This window comes from Callospermophilus lateralis, chromosome 11 (genome assembly GCF_048772815.1).
Source record: "Callospermophilus lateralis isolate mCalLat2 chromosome 11, mCalLat2.hap1, whole genome shotgun sequence".
Classification (NCBI taxonomy): Eukaryota; Metazoa; Chordata; class Mammalia; order Rodentia; family Sciuridae; genus Callospermophilus; species Callospermophilus lateralis.
The window spans coordinates 114,648,012-114,669,343 of record NC_135315.1 but is presented as its reverse complement, the minus strand read 5'-3'; the positions used below and the strand labels follow the sequence as shown (position 1 = coordinate 114,669,343).

The 21,332-nt window shown below is 36.2% G+C and overlaps 1 pseudogene; it reads right to left on the bottom strand.

The window, feature by feature from the left end:
• Window positions 1-21,332, bottom strand: part of LOC143637774 (F-BAR and double SH3 domains protein 2-like) — a 138,030-nt pseudogene that overhangs the window by 69,821 nt on the left and 46,877 nt on the right.

Sequence of the window (21,332 nt, the reverse complement as noted above, 5' to 3'; positions counted from 1 at the left end):
AAGGAATATACATAGAACAGCAAAATAAACAGCATAGAAAGATGGTCTCTGAAAATGAATTATATGCTCTGGGAAAAAATGGAAATAAGCAACATTTGATTATGCAGAAACCCAAATTTCATTTTTCTGCACTGGCTACTCATCTTTCATGTGCAATGCATTACACCTCATTAGCAGCTCTGCCTGAGGATGGGCAGAAGAAAAAATGTTCAAAAAAGTTCTGTAGTTTACCTTGGAAATCTGGGAAAAGGATGGACTACTTGAGAGGATAATGTAGTGTTTTATATTTTATTTACAAGTGCAATCCCAGTTTTCCACTGCTTGCCTCCCCCCCATTCAATCATCCATTTATAGAGCTTACCAGGTCCAACGTTAAGTATAGGAGTGACAAGGGAATCCACAGATGAACAAAACAGCAAATAGGGTTAGTATCTTCCAGTAATTTATAATGTGGAAACTGGAAGAACCAAATAGATTACACAGTTCAAATACACTGTGGAAGTACGCAGAAGGTACAGGGAGAGCAAAAGGGGTGATACTGAATTCAGATGGAAGAGGTGAGATGGGGTGAGGATGATGGGGAGGTTCTGGTCAAGGAATACTCACTGAAAAAACGTATTCTCAAAGGGAAATGTATTTTGTTCTTTTCTTGGGTTCTAATTTTAAGCTAGAATAACTGAAAGCTAATGATCCAGCCCTCAAAGCCTCACTCATTACCATGAAGAAAAGCTGGGAGGATCACTAGCCAAACAAATCCTCAAGCACTATGATGGGTGGGGCAAGGGCAGACTGGACAGGTCAATTCTTACAGACTTTAAACTTTTTGTTATAGATAATTTCAAAACACACATAAAAGTAGAGATAATAGTAATATGTATCTCCATGTGCTCATGGCCCAGTTTTCAAAAACATCCCCTCATGGACAATCTTGTTTCATCTATAAATTCATCTACTTCTTCTGTCACTAATTATATTGAAGTAAGTCCCAGACTTACTTCAATCTCATCTATAAACATTTCAATATCCTATCTAAAAGAATAGGGGTCTTAAGAAAATACATTCAGTTTAAAATTTACAAGACTAACATATCAATTAGTGTTCAAATTTCCCTATTCTTTAAAAGTTTTTCGAATTAGGATCCAAATAAAGTCAGTCCCCAGAGCGCAACTGGATGTTGCTTATAATGTGGAAGCTGGGAGAACTAAATAGGTTACACAGCTAAAGCACACTATGGAAGCACATAGAGGATACAGGGAGAGCAAAGAAGATGATACTGAATCCTGACTGAAGAGGTGAGATGGGCTGAGGAGTGGTGGGGAGAATCTGGTGAGGGAAAGCTGATGTTGCTTAAGATGATATTCTTTACATACACTGTAAATTTCTTTCTTCCTCCTTTTTCCTCTCTTGCAATCAATTCAATTGTTGAAGAAGCCCAGGTTTTTTTTTGTTGAGTTTCTGAGTCTGAATTTTGTTGACTGCATCCTGGGAATGTTTTACTTCCTGTTTTTCCTTAAATTGGCTTTTGAATCTAGAGGCTTAATTAGATTCAGGTTTGTGTTTGTTTGGATCTGGTTTGTTTCTGTTTGTTTTGGCAAGGTAGGCTTTACTTTCATGAGAAGGTTTGCCCTGACTTGCCTCTTTTTATGATATTAACATTTATAGTGGGCTGAAGGTAACTTCCCAAAAGATATGTCCATGTCTTAATCCCTGAAATCTATGGATGTTACCTCCTTTTGAAAAAGTGTTTTGGCAGATGTAATTAAGGATTCTGAGATAAAAACATGCTGGATTACCTAGGTGGGCCCTAAATCCAATGATAAGACATTAAGAGGGCTGGGGATGTGGCTCAAGCGGTAGCACGCTCGCCTGGCATGCGCGGGGTGCTGGGTTTGATCCTCAGCACCATATAAAAATAAAATAAAGATGCTGTGTCCATTGAAAACTAAAAAATAAATATTAAAAAATTCTCTCTCTCTCAAAAAACAAAAGATATTAAGAAAATTACACAGACAAAAGGAGAAGGCAATGTGACCACTGAGGCAGAGAGTGGAGTGAGGTGGCCACAGACACCCAATGAGGTAAGGAATTGTTTTTCCCTTAAAGCTTTTGGAGGAAGTACAGCTTGCTGACACTTAAGATTTCAGATTTCTAGTCAAGGAAATGGAAAAAAGTTGCAAAGGAGTCCTGTGCACTTCTTAAGATCTTTCTCTTTCTCTCTTTTTTTATTTATTTTTCAGTTTTCAGTGGACACAACATCTTTATTTTATTTTATGTGGTGCTGAGGATCGAACCCAGCGCCCCGAGCATGCCAGGCGAGCGAATTACCACTTGAGCCACATCCCCAGCCCTCCTGTGTACTTCTTAATGTCAGCATCCTGCATAGCTATCACACAATAAAAAGCTAGAAAATTGACATTGGTATACACCATAAAGGTTATTAGATTCCACCAATTATACACTTACTTCTTTGGGTATGTTCATTTATATGGCTCTATGCACATGTGTAGCTTCATATAACCACAAACCATAGTCCAGATGCTAAACTGAACCATCACCACAAGACTCCCTTGTGCCCAAATATCTTCAAATTGGGTCTTCCAAATTGCAGCATGTTTCTGTTAATACATAGTCTTGCTAAGATTCATTCTTGTCTACATTTATTTTTGACAGGTTAAATGGAATCTCATGATGATTTTAATTTTCATTTCCTTGATTATTATTATTTTTTAAAAATAGTTGTAGCCCGGATCAGGCCCAGCGGCCCGCCAGCATGGCAGTCACATCACTCCATTTGGAGTAGGGGCAGAGCAGAGCCGCCGCCCAAGCCTGCAAGGTAGACAGACTTGCGACCGGCGGAACAGGCCCAGCGGTCTACTGGTGTGGTAGACACGTCACACAAATTGGAGGAGGGGCAGAGCAGAGCTGTCTCCCGAGTCCGCAAGGTAGGCAGACCTGCGTCCGACCGGCGGATCAGGCCCAGCGGCCTGCTGGTGTGGTAGACACGTCACCCGTCATCCCAATTGGAGTAGGGGCAGAGCAGAGCCTTCTCCCGCGGTCGGAGCAGGCCCAGCGGCCCGACAGCATCGTAGTCACGTCAACCCAATTGGAGCAGGGACAGAGCAGAGCCACCACCCGCACCCAGAACAGGTCCTGCGACCTGCCGGCGTAGTAGTCAAGACACCCCAATTGGAGTAGGGGCAGAGCAGATCCTCCACCCGAGCCCGCATAATAGGCAGGCCTGTGACAGACTGGCGGAACAGGCCCAGTGGCCTACCGGCATGGTAGACACGTCACACCACTTGGGGGAGGGGCAGAGCAGAGCCGCCACCCGCGCCCAGAACAGGCCCAGCGACCTGCCGGCGTGGTAGTCACGACAACCCAATTGGAGAAGGGGCAGAGCAGAGCCGCCGCCCGCGCCTGCAAGGTAGTCAGATCCGCGACTAACTGACAGAACAGGCCCAGGGGTTCACGGACGTGGTAGACACGTCACACCAATTGGAGGAAGGGCAGAGCAGAGCCGCTGCCCATGCCTCCAAGGTAGGCAGACCTGCGACCAACCGGCAGAACAGTCTCAGCGGCCCACCAGAGTGGTAGACAGATCACCCCAATTGGAGGAGGAGCAGAGCTGCCACCCGCCCCTGCAAGGGAGACTTTTCAACTATACAAGAGCAATATAAATATATAGGGGGAAAATTTCAAAAACACAACAGTTTCACTAAGCAGAAAGAAACACGAGCAATATGAAAAGACAAGGAAAGAAAGGACCACAAGCAATGCAGGTGAACTCAACTTTAGAAGAGGTAATAGCTGCAGCAGATGGAATGTCAGATAAAGAATTCAGGATATACATGCTGCAGATGATCTGGAGTCTCAAGGAAGACATTAGACAGCAAAATCAGACAATGAAAGATCACTTCGACCACTTCGACAATGTATTACATAAACAAATCCAAGAAGCAAAAGATCAACTATACAGGGAGATAGAGGTAATAAAAAACAAACAAACAGAAATCCTAGAAATGCAGGAAGCAAAAAACCAACTTAAAACCTCAATTGAGAATACTACCAGCAGAGTAGAACACTTAGAAGATAGAACATCAGACAATGAAGACAAAGTATTTCAACTTGAAAAGAACATAGACAGCTCAGCAAAACTGTTAAGAAACCATGAGCAGAACATCCAAGAAATATGGGATAATATAAAGAGACCAAACTTAAGAGTCATTGGGATACAGGAAGGTATAGAGGTCCAAACCAAAGGAACGAGCCACCTATTCAATGAAATAATACGAGAAAACTTTCCAGACTTGAAGAATGAGACAGAATCCCAAATCCTAGAAGCATACAGGATGCTGAATGCGCAAAACCATAAGAGATCCACACCTAGACACATTATAATGAAGATGCCCAACATAAAGAATAAGGAGAGAATTTTAAAAGCTACAAGAGAAAGGAAGCAGATTACATTTAGGGGTAAACCAATCAGGATAACAGCTGATCTTTCAATACAGACTCTGAAAGCTAGAAGATCCTGGAATAACATATTTCAAAAACTGAAAGAAAATGGGTTCCAACCAAGAATCATGTATCCAGCGAAATTAAGCTTCAGGATGGAAGATGAAATTAAAACCTTCCATGATAAACAAAAGTTAAAAGAATTTGCAGCTAGAAAACCATGTCTTCAAAACATCCTTGGCAAAACATTACAGGAAGAGGAAATGGAAAATAACAATGAAAACCAACAGTGGGAGGTAGGACAGTAAAGGGGGGGGGAAATAATCAAAAAGGAAAACAAACCATGTTTAGTAACATAAATAAACAAATATGGCTGGAAGAACAACCCATATCTCAATAATAACCCTAAATGTTAATGGCTTAAACTCACCAATCAAGAGACACAGGCTAGTAGAATGGATCACAAAACAAGACCCAACAATATGCTGCCTACAGGAGACGCATTTGATAGGAAAAGACATACATAGACTGAAGGTGAAAGGTTGGGAAAAATCATATCACTCATATAGACTTCGGAAACAAGCAGAAGTGTCCATACTCATATCAAATAAAATAGATTTCAAGCCAAAGTTAATCAAAAGGGATAAAGAGGGACACTACATACTTCTCAAGGGAACCATAAACCAACAAGACATAACTATCATAAATATATATGCCCCAAACAATGGTGCAGCTATGTTCATCAAACAAACTCTTCTCAAGTTTAAGAGTCTAATAGACCAACATTCAATAATCATGGGAGACTTCAACACACCTCTCTCACCACTAGACAGATCTTCCAAACAAAAGTTGAATAAAAAAACTATAGAACTCAATAACACAATTAATAACCTAGACTTAATTGATATATATATAGAATATACCACCCAACATCAAGCAGTTACACTTTTTTTCTCAGCAGCACATGGATCCTTCTCAAAAATAGATCATATATTATGTCACAGGGCAACTCTTAGACAATATAAAGGAGTGGAGATAATACCATGCATCTTATCTGATCATAATGGAATGAAACTGAAAATCAACGATAAAAGAAGGAAGGAAAAAACATGCATCACTTGGAGAATGAACAATTGGTTACTAAATGATCAATGGGTTATAGAAGACATCAAGGAGGAAATTAAAAAACTCTTAGAGATAAATGAAAGCACAGACACAACATATCGGAATCTATGGGACACATTAAAAACAGTTCTAAGAGGAAAATTCATTGCTTGGAGTTCATTCCTTAAAAAAAGAAAAAAACCAACAAATAAATGATCTCATACTCCATCTCAAAATCCTAGAAAAAGAAGAGCAAAACAACAGCAAAAGAAGTAGAAGGCAAGAAATTATTAAAATCAGAGCTGAAATTAATGAAATCGAAACAAAAGAAACAATTGAAAAGATTGACAAAACTAAAAGTTGGTTCTTTGAAAAAATAAATAAAATCGACAGACCCTTACCATGCTAACGAAGAGAAGAAGAGAGAGAAATCAAATTACTAGCATACGGGATGAAAAAGGCAATATCACAACAGACACTTCAGAAATACAGAAGATAATCAGAAACTATTTTGAATCCTTATACTCCAATAAAATAGAAGATAGTGAAGGCATCGATAAATTTCTTAAGTCATATGACCTGCCCAGATTAAGGCAGGAGGATATAGACAACCTAAACAGACCAATATCAATTGAGGAAATAGAAGAAACCATCAAAAGACTACCAACTAAGAAAAGCCCAGGACCGGATGGGTATACAGCAGAGTTTTACAAAAACCTTTAAAGAGGAACTAATACCAATACTTTTCAAGCTATTTCAGGAAATAGAAAAAGAGGGAGAACTTCCAAATTCATTCTACGAGGCCAACATCACCCTGATTCCTAAACCAGACAAAGACACTTCAAAGAAAGAAAACTACAGACCAATATCTCTAATGAACCTAGATGCAAAAATCCTCAATAAAATTCTGGCAAATCGGATTCAAAAACATATCAAAAAAATTGTGCACCATGATCAAGTAGGATTCATCCCTGGGATGCAAGGCTGGTTCAATATACGGAAATCAATTAATGTTATTCACCACATCAATAGACTTACAAATAAGAACCATATGATCATCTCGATAGATGCAGAAAAAGCATTCGACAAAGTACAGCATCCCTTTATGTTCAAAACGCTAGAAAAACTAGGGATAACAGGAACTTACCTCAACATTGTAAAAGCAATCTATGCTAAGCCTCAGGCTAGCATCATTCTGAATGGAGAAAAATTGAAGGCATTCCCTCTAAAATCTGGAACAAGACAGGGATGCCCTCTCTCACCACTTCTGTTCAACATAGTTCTCGAAACACTGGCCAGAGCAATTAGACAGACGAAAGAAATTAAAGGCATAAAAATAGGAAAAGAAGAACTTAAATTATCACTATTTGCAGATGACATGATTCTATACCTAGCAGACCCAAAATGGTCTACAAAGAAACTATTAGAGCTAATAAATGAATTCAGCAAAGTGGCAGGATATAAAATCAAAACGTATAAATCAAAGGCATTCCTGTATATCAGTGACAAATCCTCTGAAATGGAAATGAGGACAACCACTCCATTCACAATATCCCCCCAAAAAATAAAATACTTAGGAATCAACCTAACAAAAGAGGTGAAAGACTTATACAATGAAAACTACAGAACCCTAAAGAGAGAGATAGAAGAACATCTTAGAAGATGGAAAAATATACCCTGTTCATGGATAGGCAGAACTAACATCATCAAAATGACTTTATTACCAAAAGTTCTCTATAGGTTTAATGCAATGCCAATCAAAATCCCAATGGCATTTCTTATAGAAATAGAGAAAGCAATCATGAAATTCATATGGAAAAATAAAAGACCCAGAATAGCAAAAACAATGCTAAGCAGGAAGGGTGAATCAGGCGGTATAGCGATACCAGACTTCAAACTATACTACAGAGCAATAGTAACAAAAACAGCATGGTACTGGTACCAAAACAGGCGGGTGGACCAATGGTACAGAATAGAGGACACAGAAACCAATCCACAAAACTACAACTATCTTATATTTGATAAAGGGGCTAAAAGCATGCAATGGAGGAAGGATAGCATCTTCAACAAATGGTGCTGGGAAAACTGGAAATCCATATGCAACAAAATGAAACTGAATCCCTTTCTCTTGCCACGCACAAAAGTTAACTCATAATGGATCAAGGAGCTTGATATCAAATCAGACACATGGCGTCTGATAGAAGAAAAAGTCGGCTACGATCTACATACTGTGGGGTCGGGCTCCAAATTCCTCAATAGGACACCCATAGCACAAGAGTTAATAACTAGAATCAACAAATGGGTCTTACTCAAACTAAAAAGTTTTTTCTCAGCAAAAGAAACAATAAGAGAGGTAAATAGGGAGCCTACATCCTGGAAACAAATCTTTACTCCTCACAGTTCAGATACAGCCCTAATATCCAGAGTATACAAAGAACTCAAAAAATTAGACAACAAGATAACAAATAACCCAATCAACAAATGGGCCAAAGACATGAACAGACACTTCTCAGAGGAGGACATGCAATCAATCAACAAGTACATGAAAAAATGCTCACCATCCCTAGCAGTCAGAGAAATGCAAATCAAAACCACCCTAAGATACCATCTCACTCCAGTAAGATTGGCAGCCATTATGAAGTCAAACAACAACAAGTGCTGGCGAGGATGTGGGGAAAAGGGTACACTTGTTCATTGTTGGTGGGACTGCAAATTGGTGCAGCCAATCTGGAAAGCAGTATGGAGATTTCTTGGAAAGCTGGGAATGGAACCACCATTTGACCCAGCTATTCCCCTTCTCGGTCTATTCCCTAAAGACCTAAATAGAGCATGCTACAGGGACACTGCTACATCGATGTTCATAGCAGCACAATTCACAATAGCAAGACTGTGGAACCAACCTAGATGCCCTTCAATAGACGAATGGATAAAAAAATGTGGCATTTATACACAATGGAGTATTACTCTGCATTAATAAATGACAAAATCATAGAATTTGGAGGGAAATGGATGGCATTAGAGCAGATTATGCTAAGTGAAGCCAGCCAATCCCTAAAAAACAAATGCCAAATGTCTTCTTTGATATAAGGAGAGTAACTAAGAACAGAGTAGGGACGAAGAGCATGAGAAGAAGATTAATATTAAACAGGGACGAGAGGTGGGAGGGAAAGGGAGGGAGAAGGGAAATTGCATGGAAATGGAAGGAGACCCTCAGGGTTATACAAAATTACATACAAGAGGTAGCGAGGGGAAAGGGAAAAATAATACAAGGGGGAGATATGAACTGCAGTAGAGTGGGTAGAGAGAGAAGAGGGGAGGGGAGGGGAGAGGAGGGGGATAGTAAAGGATAGGAAAGGCAGCAGAATACAACAGACCCTAGTATGGCAATATATAAATCAATGGAAGTGTAACTGATGTGATTCTGCAATTTGTATACGGGGTAAAAATGGGAGTTCATAACCCACTTGAATCAAAGTGTGAAATATGATATATCAAGAACTATGTAATGTTTTGAACAACCAACAATAAAAAAAAAAGAAAAAAAAACGAAAATAGTTGTACACAATACTTTTATTTTGTTTATTTTTATGTGGTGCTGAGGATTGAACCCAGGGCCTCGAATGTGCTAGGCAAGTGCACTACCGCTGAGCCACAATCCCAGTCTTTCCTTGATTATTAACAAGGAAAGCATCTGCATTAAGTAGTTAGGGCTGCCACAACAAAGTACAACAGACTGGGGAGCTTAAATATCAGAAACAGATTTCTTTAGAGGTCAAGAGGAAAGACGTTCAAGATCAAGATACTGGCAGGGTTGGTTTTTACTGTGGGCCATTCTCTATGGCTTAGAGCTGCCACCTTCTTTTGGTATCTTCATATGGTCTCTCTATGCCTGTTTAATGTCTATAATTCTCAACTTCTTATAAGGACATTAGTCATACTGGATTAGACCCACCCAAATGACCTTATCTTAATTATATCTTTAAAAGTCTATCTTCAAATATGGTCATACTATGAGGTACTAGGGGTTAGGATTTCAACATGAAATTTCCGAGGGCCACAATTCAGCCAATAACAATATCATCTTATATTTTTTATGTTTTTTTTTCCTGTAACATGCATGCTGTTTGTTTTATTAGTAGTTCATTCCTTTTTATGGGCAAAGAATATTTCACTGCATGGATATACCATGCCATATTTTACTTACTCAACTACTAGTTGATAAACATTTGAGTTGTTTCCACTGTTTGACTATTATAAATAATGCTACTGTGAACACTCATGTACAATTTTTTTGTTTTAATACTTTAAGTTTTCAATATTCTTAAGTGTATTCCTAGGAGCAGAAGTTGAGTCATATGGTAACTATGTGTTTAACTTTTTAAAAAAATTATTAAAGCCATCCTAGTGGGCAGAAAATGATATCTCACTGTGGTTTTAATTTGTGTGTTCATAATGACCAACAATTGCTGAACGTTTTTTCATGTGCTTATTGCCTGTACATCTTCTCAGAGGAAATGTCTTCTCAAGTCTTTTGCCCATTTTTTTAAAAATATTTTTTAGATGTTGATGGATCTTTATTTTATTCATTTATTTAAATTCGGTGCTGAGAATCGAACCCAGGGCCTCACACATGCTAGGCAATGCTCTACCACCGAGCCACAACTCCAGCCCCAGTTCTTTTGCCCATTTTAAGAATTGTTATTTTGTTGTTGAGTTGTAAGAATCCTTTATATAAATCTGTTTATAAAATCCTGAACAGATAAATTTAAATATCAGATGTGCAAACATTTCTTCCATCTTTGGGTCTTTTTTAAAAAAAACATTCCTGAATAGTGTCCTTTGATGTGTTAAGAGTTTTTAATTTGATAAGTACAATTATCTGATTTTTTTCTTTTTTTTAATTTCTCTTTTTTTGTTCTTCTAAAATGTTTTTAGCTGTTGATGGACCTTTCTTTATTTATATGCGGTTGATAATTAAACCCAGTGTCTAGCCTCACGCATGCTAGACAAGTGCTCTACCACTGAGCTATAACTCCAGCCCGCCCGTCTTTCTTTCTTTCCTTTTCCTTTCTTTCCCCTTCCTCCCTCCCTCCCTCCCTCCCTTCCTTTCTTCCATGTTGGGGGATCAAACTCAGGGCCTTGCACATGCTAGGCAAGTGCTCCATCACTGAGCTGTATTCCTAGCCCTATTTTTAGTCTTATTATGCTTTTGATGTCAAATCTAAGAATACACTATTAAATCCAAAGTAATAAAGACTTACTTTTATATTTTCTCCTATAGTTAGATCACTGATACACTTTGAGCTAATTTTTGTGCAGCAGAGGTTCGACTTATTTCAACTCTGTTCTTTTGCACTTGTCCCAGAACTTTTGTTGAAGATATTATTCTTTTGTCTTTGAATTGTCATAATACCCTTGTGGAAAAATCAATTGTCTACAGATACATGTGTTTATTTCTAGAATATCAATTTTATTTCATTAATTTATATGCCCATCTTTATGCTTCTACCACACTCTACTTGTAGTATGTTTTGAAATTTCGAAGTGTGAGTCCTCCAACTGTTTATCCTTTTGAATGTTGCTTTGGTTATTTAAAGTTCCTTACAGTTCCATGTAAATTTGAAGAGTGCCTTTTCCATTTCTGCAGAACAGGTCACTGGAATTTTGACAGGATTGCATTAAATCTGTAGATCATTTTTGGAAGATATTAAAAATTATCGATATGAAAGCCTCAAATCCACAAACATTTATTATAATCCAATTATTCAGTTCTTTTTTTCTGCAGTGTTTTATAGTTTTTACTCTTCAATGTCTTTGGTCAAAAAATTTTTTCCTGGGCTTGGGATGTGGCTCAAGCGGTAGCTCACTCACCTGGCATGCGTGCGGCCTGGGTTTGATCCTCAGTACCACATACAAACAAAGATGTTGTGTCTGCGAAAAACTAAAATATTTTTTTAAAAAAATCCTCTCTCTCTCTCTCTTTTAAAAAAATTTTGTTTCCTGTGTATTTTATTCTTTGGATACTATTAAAACTGCAATTGTTTTCTTAATTTTCTTTTTGGAAAAGAATTATCATTAATAGAGTGTAGAAACACAATGGGTTATTGTGTTTGATTCTGTACCCACAAGATCAAACTTTGCTCAATTATTTTATTAGCTATAGTAGTAATTACACGAATTCTATAGTTTTCTACATATAATCATGTCATCTGAAAGCAGAGGTCATTTTAATTCTTCTTTTCCTTTTCCTTACCTAACTGCTCTAGCTAGGACTTCTAGTACAAAGGTGGATAGCAGGAGTGAAAGCAGGCATCCTCATTTTGTTCCTGATTTTAGGGTGGAAACCCTTTCAGTCTTTTATCATTGAGTATGATATTAAATCTGGTTTTCCACAAAAACTATCAAGGTGTGGAAGTTCCCTTCTATTTCTAATTTGCTGAGTTTTTCAACCCATTAAAGGGGGTTGAATTTTCTTAAATTTTTTTCTGTGTCTACTAAAGTGATCAAGTGATTTTCACCTTATTTTATTAAATTTACTTTTTTGGTTAATCTTTAAGGTATTAAGATTGGTAATATTAGAGAATTTAACTTTCAAAAGAAATACAGAATAACATTGTTATTTTATGACTTGTTCAAAGAGCTATGTTATTCATCAGTAGGAGTTCTTTATATAGACAGAAAACAATCACACATAAACTATTAGGGCCAGTAGAGCTAGTTTTAGAGTTATGATCCCAGAGAAAATAATCTATGATAACATCTGCTTCAGTTACATACAAAGCATTTCATAAAATATTAAGGAGAAAAGCAAGCTTCATAAATAATTAAAATTTAATAAAAGCTCCTAGACCCAGCTGTTTTCATTTAGAGGATGAAAGATATAGACAGCACCTTAACAATTATAGTGTTTTTTGTCAGTATGAATTACCCCCCAAATATCTTTGGGAATATGTTACATTTTAGACATGTTAGAAAAATAGATTTTTACCTCAGAAGACAGAGTAATAATGATGTACAGTAAAAAAACCTAAAGACTTTCAAACTTCCCAGTAGGTTATCAAATCACCTAGTTGCCTTCAGCAGTTTGACAAGAGTCATGTAACAAGCTCTTTATAAAAGAAAAGCACAAGGCATAAAACTTGTAGGTGAAAGCTTTTCTCACTTGGAACAAAAGGGAGCCTCTCCCGGATATATCATTCTTGTTAAAATTTTATTCCCACCACTTTCACCATAAACGTAAGAGCATCTAATTAATTGCTCATCCCTGGGGAACAAAACACTCACATTAGGGAAGGCACAAAATGAAAGCTTATCTCTTTATATATCCAAACTAATTCATAAATTCTTAATATATTTTAAATTAAAGTAACAAACTATAGGAATAATATAGCATAGTATAACACAGTAGAAAAGTACATAGAGCACTATGTGCATGTGACCCTGGGCAAGTCATATAAACTACCTGAGTCTGTGTTCCTCTCCATCAGATGAGCATGTTAATACCAATGACATGGGTTTCACAGTATGAGATGTAGATGTGCTAAAGAAAATCCTAGGAAATTAGGTGTGTGTACAATATTAGCGACTTGTTATAACCATGTTTTCTAAACTACCAGTACTGTACCCAAGCTAACTTTTTCTTGGAAAAAGAAATTTCAAAAAAGTTTAAAAGGATAGAATAAAAATATGAATAAAAAATGTTTTCCAATAAAATTAGAAATGAAAAATGTCACCTTACCATATAGTTGCACTGAATGCAAACTGTAAAATTCACTTCTAAATAATTCATGGGTTAATATAGAAATAACAAAAAAAGCCCTACATATCACAGAGGGAGAAATTTTTTAGCCTTAAATGGGTTTACTTGAAAACAGAAAGACTGAAAATAAAGGTCCTAAATAGGAAAATAAGCTTGAGAAAGATAAGAACATAAATTTTAAAAAAAGAAATAATGTAGATAAAGGTAAAACTTAGGGACATAGCATTGGGAAGCAGAACAAAAGCTGGTTCTGGCAAAGATGAATAAAGGACTGGTATGTTAGATCAAAATAAGAAAGCAAGGCAATATTTGAAATAAAAAGAGAAATAACCAGAAGCAAAAAAGCATATGAGAAACTTATGCCATCAAGTCTGGTAACAACTGAAATAGACAACTGTTTAGAAAATGCAGGTTACCAAAATGTATTGAAAAAGAAGCAGAAAACCTGAATGGACCAATGAATAAAAAGGATTTGGTAAATGGTCAGAAACTAAGCACTACATAGAAGGAATTAAGTTATGATGCTTCCTTTAAGACTTAGAAAATGGAAAGATCGTCCATGTTCTTGGATAGGCAGAATAAATACTGTCAAAATAGCCATACCAAAAGTGCTATAAGATTTAATGCAATTCCTTATTTTTATTATTGGTTGTTCAAAACATTACAAAGCTCTTGACATACCATATTTCATACATTTGATTCAAGTGGGTTATGAACTCCCATTTTTACCCCGTATACAGATGCAGAATCACATTTTAATGCAATTCCTATTACAATTCCAATGACATTCTTCATAGAAATAGAAAAAGCAGACATGAAATTCATTTGGAAAAATAAGAGGCCCAGAATAGCCAAAGCAATCCTTAGTTTGGTAAGATAGTGAAGCAGGAGGCATCACAATACCAGAACCTAAATTATACTCAGACCTATAGTAACAAAAACAAATGGTGCTGGGAAAACTAGAAATACATATGTAGCAAAATTAAATTAAACACCTACCTCTCACCCTGCATAAAACTCAACTCAAAATGGATCAAAGACCTTGGCAAGACCCTGTGCCTACTGGAAGGAAAAACAGGCACAAATCTCCATCATGCTGGGTTAGGAACCGAATTCCTCAACAAGATTCCTAAAGCCCAAAAAATAAAATCAATACTAAATGGGATGCTGTCAAACCAAAAAGCTTCTTCACAGCAAAGGAAACAATAAAGAATGTGAAGAGAGAGCCTACAGAATTGGAGAAAATCTTTACCATTTGCACCTCAGATAGAGCATTAATCTCCAGGATATATAAAGGACTCAAAAAACTTAACAAAAAAAAAAGAAAGAAAGAAAAAAGAAAAGAAAAAAGAAACAAAAACAAACAAATCAATAAATGGGCTAAGAAACTGAACAGACACTTCACAGAAGAAACACAATCAATCAACAAATATAATTGCTAGAGATGTCGAACAAAAAATGTTCGACATCTCTAGCAATTGAGAAAATGCAAATTAAAACTACATTGAGACTTCATCTCATTCCAGTCAGAATGGCAATTACCAAGAATATAAGTAACAATAAATGTTGGCAAGGATGTGGGGCAAACGGTATACTCATAGACTACAAATTGGTGCAACCACTCTGGAAAGCAGTATGGAGATTGCTCAGAAAACTTGGGAGTGCAACAACCATTTGACTCACCTATCCCACTCCTCTGCATATCCCTAAAGGACTTAAAATCAGCATACTATAGTGATGTGGCCCCCATCAATGGTTATAGCAGCTCAATTCACATTAGCTAAGATATGGAACCAACTTAGGTGCCTTCAACAGATGAATGGATAAAGATAATGTGATTATACACACACACACACACACACACAATGAATATTACTCAGTCATAAAGAAGAATAAAATTATGGCATTTGCCAGTAAATGGATGGAACTGGAGACTATCATACTAAGTGAAATAAGCCAACCACAAAAAAACAAAGGCTGAATGTTCTAATATGTGAATGCAACACACAATGGGGTGGGTGGGAGAATAGCTGTTCACTGGATTAGATAAAGGGGAATGAAGGGAAGGGAGGGGGCATGAGAATAGGAAAGACAGTAGAATGAATTAGACATAATTTCCCTATGTCTATACATGAATATGCGACCAGTGTTAACTCCACATCACAAGAATGGAAAGTTATACTCCATGTATATATAATATGTCAAAATACAGTTTACTGTCATGTACAACTAAAAAGACCAAAAAGTATTTTTTTTCCTGGCCCCTACAGCTTTACACATGCTAGGCAAGCATTCTCCCACTAAGCTATATCCCTAGCCTGGCCAAGATGCTTTTACAGACTTTTTTTCAACATTTTTTTGTGAAAAATTTAAAATATGCACATAGTAAAATAAAAAGAATTAGATAATGAACACCTAGATACCCATTGTAATTCTGCAATTAATATTTTACTTCATTTTCTTTCACACACTTTTATCTATCTATCCATCCATCCTTCTTTTTACATATGAATCCTCTGTTTTGTTTTTTTTTTGGGGGGGGGGATTCTGGGGGTTAAGAATATACAAAATAGACATATGACAAGACTTAAAGTACCAGGGTAGTAATGTTTATATTTCCCCATCACCTTTGCATTTCTAATGTTTTGCTAATAGATCATTAAAACTCTGGTATATTGAAAAGAATATATACATAAGGAGGATAAAAAGTTTGTGCCCCTTTTCTTTCCCGTCTTTGGATACTGTCATGCAAAGATGGATACTCTGATCCCTTTACAAATGGTTTCTAAAAGATATAGTCAGTTCCCACTTCCCCTGCCAAAAAAAGAGAATTGAACAGGATCTTTTAAAGCAGCAGCTACAAAACACATACATTTTTATAAATGTATGCACTCAATCAGGAAACATTTACTATGTATTTCATTTATTAGGAAGAATATAACATTTACTAATCACAAGAATAATTAATCTTTCAAAAGAATAGTTCCACTACAAAAAAATTAACTCTATTAGAACCTAAAGAAAAGAAATTACATATATTTTTTCTACACACATTGGGACATGTGAGCAAAGTTGACAGATCAGTATTTTTAAATGAAAAGACTAGTGTTGAAGAATGACAGCATATGTCAAAAACCATGATACTGTAGTATTCAATCTGAAGTAGGAGGATGTTTCTGTTCCCCTGTGGATGAGTTAGAAGGATGCTGTCTCCAGACAGTTGTCCTTTAAGCATTCTTCTAGTATTACATTAGTTTCTTTGTTTTGTTTGTAGCAAAAACACGTTGAATTCTGAAATGGTTAACACCACCCACTGCAGTGAAGGTACTTTACCTTGCTGGAGTTCTCTAACAAAAACTGGAATGTGTTCTGCACAGTTTGGCATGTTTCTAGCTCAGTCCGGCTGAAGGCTATTAAATAATCCTTGAGGTGATCATACACATTGCCATGGAGAGCCTAGAATAGAGGTGCAAATAAAAGCAAAAAAAAAAAAAGTTGTGATAAAGTTGACACATAATACCTCTATGTCTACAAGAAAAGTATGAAAGTTCAGTTTGAAATCTATTAATAATAAATGCACAGGATATAGACTGTTGAGTAAGAATAATATAAACAGTTAACAATCACTTGAGAAATGCTGAATCTCTCTAATAAAAAAGCAACTACAAAAGGTAAAATCCAAGGGCTAGTTTTGTGGCTCCTCAGCACCACATTAAATAAATAAATAAATAAATAAATAAATGATTGTGTCCATCTGCAACTAAAAAAAGATATTTTTAAAAAGGTAAATTTCAACACTGGTAAAGCTGAAAGTGAAACAGAACATGACATGGAGACAAAAACTTCTGGTTTCTGATCTTTACTCATCTGCTTGTTACAATTTCTCTAGATACTTTATGTCAGAGGAGGCACAGACATTTAATACAATAATAAAAGCAAAGAATCCAGGCACAACTCTTGGAGCAGTTACTCAATAAAAAATCTCCTCCATTTTAGTTAGCATATACTTTCCAAAGGAAGGTCAGAGAAAAAACAATAAAAGTATTTTTAAAAAATGACTCAGATTCTGTTTTGTTTTCTATCTCTATGACTATTTTGGACAGTTCACATAAATGAAATCATATAATATTTGGCCTGGATCCTGTTACTTGGCATAATGTTTCAAGGTCCATCAATGTAATAATATTTCATTCCTTTTTACAGCTAAATAATACTCCACCATATGGATGTACTCTTTTGTTTATCCATTTCTTCAGATGATAAAAATTCATTCCCTTTCCACTATTATGAATAATGCTGCTATGAACATTTGTTTGAGCACCTGTATGGAGATTGAGCACACAAATGAAAATGTTCTTGTCATTCATATCTAAAACAGAGTCCAGAGGTCATGGGAAACACTTAGGTTTCTAATGACTGTTCCAGGAACTTCCCTGGCAGGCTAATCCAGCGAAATCGCCTCCATTAAGTCTGCATTTTCATTGATTTCCTCTGTCCAATGAAACCACTAACCTTTCCTTTGTTTTCTGGACATATCAAAGGCCATCCTGGCCTGTGTACAGGTATCCTGGACTGCAATCTTATTTTTTTATTACTCCTAAATAAAACCTTATTTTTTTCTTTTGGAGATTCATCTCTCCATTTAACTCTGACACCATTTCTCCCAGGAATATACCTAGGAATGGAATTGCTGGGTTACAGGGTAATCCTCTATTTTTCTCTTTGAGAAACTGTTAAAACAATTTTTCACAGTGGCTACACCTGTCCACCAGTCCATGAGGATTCCCATTTCTCCAAATTCTTGCCAACAGTTGTTATTTTTTGGTTTTGGTATTTTTTTTTTAAATTATGAAAACCATTCTAGTGGTTGGGAAATGGTATCTCACTATGGCTTTGGTTTGTATTTCTCTAATGCAATGATGTGCTTATTGGCCATATATATGTCTTTTGGAGAAATGTCTATTCAAGTCCTTGACTCATTTTTTAATTGGGTTGTCTTTTTGATGTTGAATTTTAAGCATTTTTTACATATTTTGGATACTAGACTCTTGCAAGATATGTAATTTTCAAATATTTTCTCCCATTCTGTAAGCTGTCTTTTCACTTTCTTGATTGGTGACTTTTGATAAATGAAGGCTTTAAATTTTGATACATTCTTGCTTAGCTATTTTTTTTCCTGAAGGTATTTTGGTGATACATATAAGAATACTTAACAAAGGTTTTATATTAAATTCCATTGGTATCTTATGTTTGTCTATTGCATTAACCTTTTTTTTTATAAAATTGATTTTTAAAATAAATTCTGTCCCCAAATAGCAAATATTCACCTTTTGAAGTGATCAGACCACTAGATGGCACCATCAAGCACTTGAAATACAAGCAGCACAGATATCTTTAATACAATATCCATGTTGTTATGTAATATGACCAGAAACTGCTGGTGTTAAGTTGGAATAAAATCCCTACCTTAAGACATGCTTTTTATAAACTTTTTTAAAAAAAAAATAGAAACATTTAACTTCTGACATAAAGGTTTTGGCTTAGAAATGCTGGTAGTGGGTAGCGATAAAGTGTTTGCAGGAACCACTGAAGTCTTTTTTTTTTTTAACATACAGCAAATGATAAAACAAGCATTATGAGTTTTTAAAAGAGTGACATGCATTTTAAGGTGAAACACACACACACACACACACACACACACACACACACATAGTTCTTGTGACCTTAATACTGAGTACCAACTATGCCTAGGTCTTGTGCTAGCTCTATGGGTCCAAGTGATAAAAAACTGGAAATTAAAAAAAAAAAGTTTTTTGTTTTTTCCTGCAGTGCCTAGAAATCAAACATAGGATTTCATACTTTCCAAAGCCTGTACTCTATTACTGATCTAACCCCACAGTCCTCAAAGTCCTTTTCTTACTTCTCATTTATACCATTGTAACAATCTCCTGTGGCCCTGCACACAGCTGTCCCTTCTCACTAACCCATTTGCACACTAAAATCAGGAGGATGTTTTGAAACTACTTATTTTACTTGACTGCTCAACACCGTCCACTCTCCACCTATCACATTTAGGATGCTTTTAAAAAATTCTTTATCATGGACTACATGATTTGACTTGGTTTATGTCTTTTGCTTCCTCACCTAATTACTCTCTAATTCTTTTCCTCATTACACTTTCTGTACAACACACATCTTTCAGCTCCACCAATACTCCCTGAGCTTTCACACAAGCTTTCCTCTGCCTTGATTACCCTCAGCCCTCCCTTTCTGGCTAACTCTAATTCATCTTGAAGAACTTCACTTGATCATTATCTACTCTGGGTATCTCTCTTCTCTTTCTTAGCTTTTTTTTTTCCTGAAGGTATTTCTCTTTCTGCTTCATAACATGTTACCTCATGCTTATAATATTTGTCTGTCTTTCCTTGGGATCTACATGGAAGAGAGATCATGCCTGTCTGTTCATCACAACATCTTCTGTGCTAATTATGGGGATTGACATATTAGTAGTGCTCAATAAATATTTGTTTTACAAATAACACATGGATCAAAATTCACAGGATTGAAGAAGAATGCACCCACACAGAACCTCATAACTAAAAATTTAAGACTAATGATGTTATAATTACCAAAATTTTGGAAAAGACACATAAGTAACTGACCTCACAAAATTCTGTCTAATGTAGTGTTTTCAAAACTTTATAGTATAGCATCTGATGTAGAATCCCATGGCATGATACATGACTTTGCATGCTTCCTTCTTCCCAGAACAGATTCTGCTTCCCTGAGCATAGGGGCAAGCTCCTAAGACCAAGCTGGTAATGCAAGGCAGAACTTAATATCCCTGCTCTCTGCCTGCAGTTACTGGGCACAGGCAGGCACTTGATCTAAATTAGAGCATCCTGGGATAGAAGCCGCAACAAGTCCAAAATGGCCTATCTTTCACACCACATGACTATTCTCACCTTGTAGTTATTTATTCATATTTGTGTAGGAGAGAATTAAAACAACTCATAAAGAAAAGCTGTGATGAGAAATCTGAGAGTAAAGATGGCAAGGGGGACTAGAGAGAGAGATCTGGGCAGTGTCCTGGAATAGGGTAGTTCCTAAAGCAAGCTCTTCTGTGATTTGTTTACAGTAGCCAACACATTCCCATTTTTAAAGCTACTTTGAGTTGAGTCTTTGTTACCTGCAATCAAAAGAATCCTCACTAAAGATGAATGAATGACAACTGTAGCTTATATCAACCATATCTAAATTGTATGTTTTGGTTGTATTAAAAGGAAAAAAATCAACAACCCTTGATTCACATAGATAATTGCAAATAAAATTAATAGTTTGCTTTTCAATATTCCTTTATCTAAGTGAATCTAATACCTTAAGGCAACAACTTTTTATGTCAGAGATGAATAAAATGTAATCCAAAAGCTGCATCTATTCTTATAAATTTGAAGGAAGAACTATTTAAAGCTTATGCTAAATGTAAAAGTATCACAACTATAAAAGTTTGATAAGGACATGCATAGTAAAGATGCATCTGTGTCTTGTCTAGCATTTAAACATTTAACTAAGACATAAGAATGTTCTCAAAGTACACTTGTTCAATTTCAAATTGAGCAGATCTGCACAAATTTTAGTTCAAAGAGACCTGTGTAAAGAGTCATAAAACTTTTTAAAAATGCTCAGAAATTGAAAGCATTCTTTCAAGGTTTATACAAATACTGAACTAACCTGACAATATCAGTTCCTTGGTTGTTTTCCATATGAAAAATTTGGTAGGTAACTTAACCAAATGTACATTTTAAAAAACAGTCAAACTGGGTACAGTGGTGCACATCTGTAATTCCATTGGCTCAAGAGGCTAAGGCTAGAGGACCACAACTTCAAAGCCAGCCTCAGCAACTTAGTAAGCTACTCAGTAACTTAGTAAGACCTTGTTTTAAAAAATAAATAAATATTTTTTTAAAAAAAGGACCAGAGATGTGGCACAGTGGTTAAGCATCCCTGGGTTCAA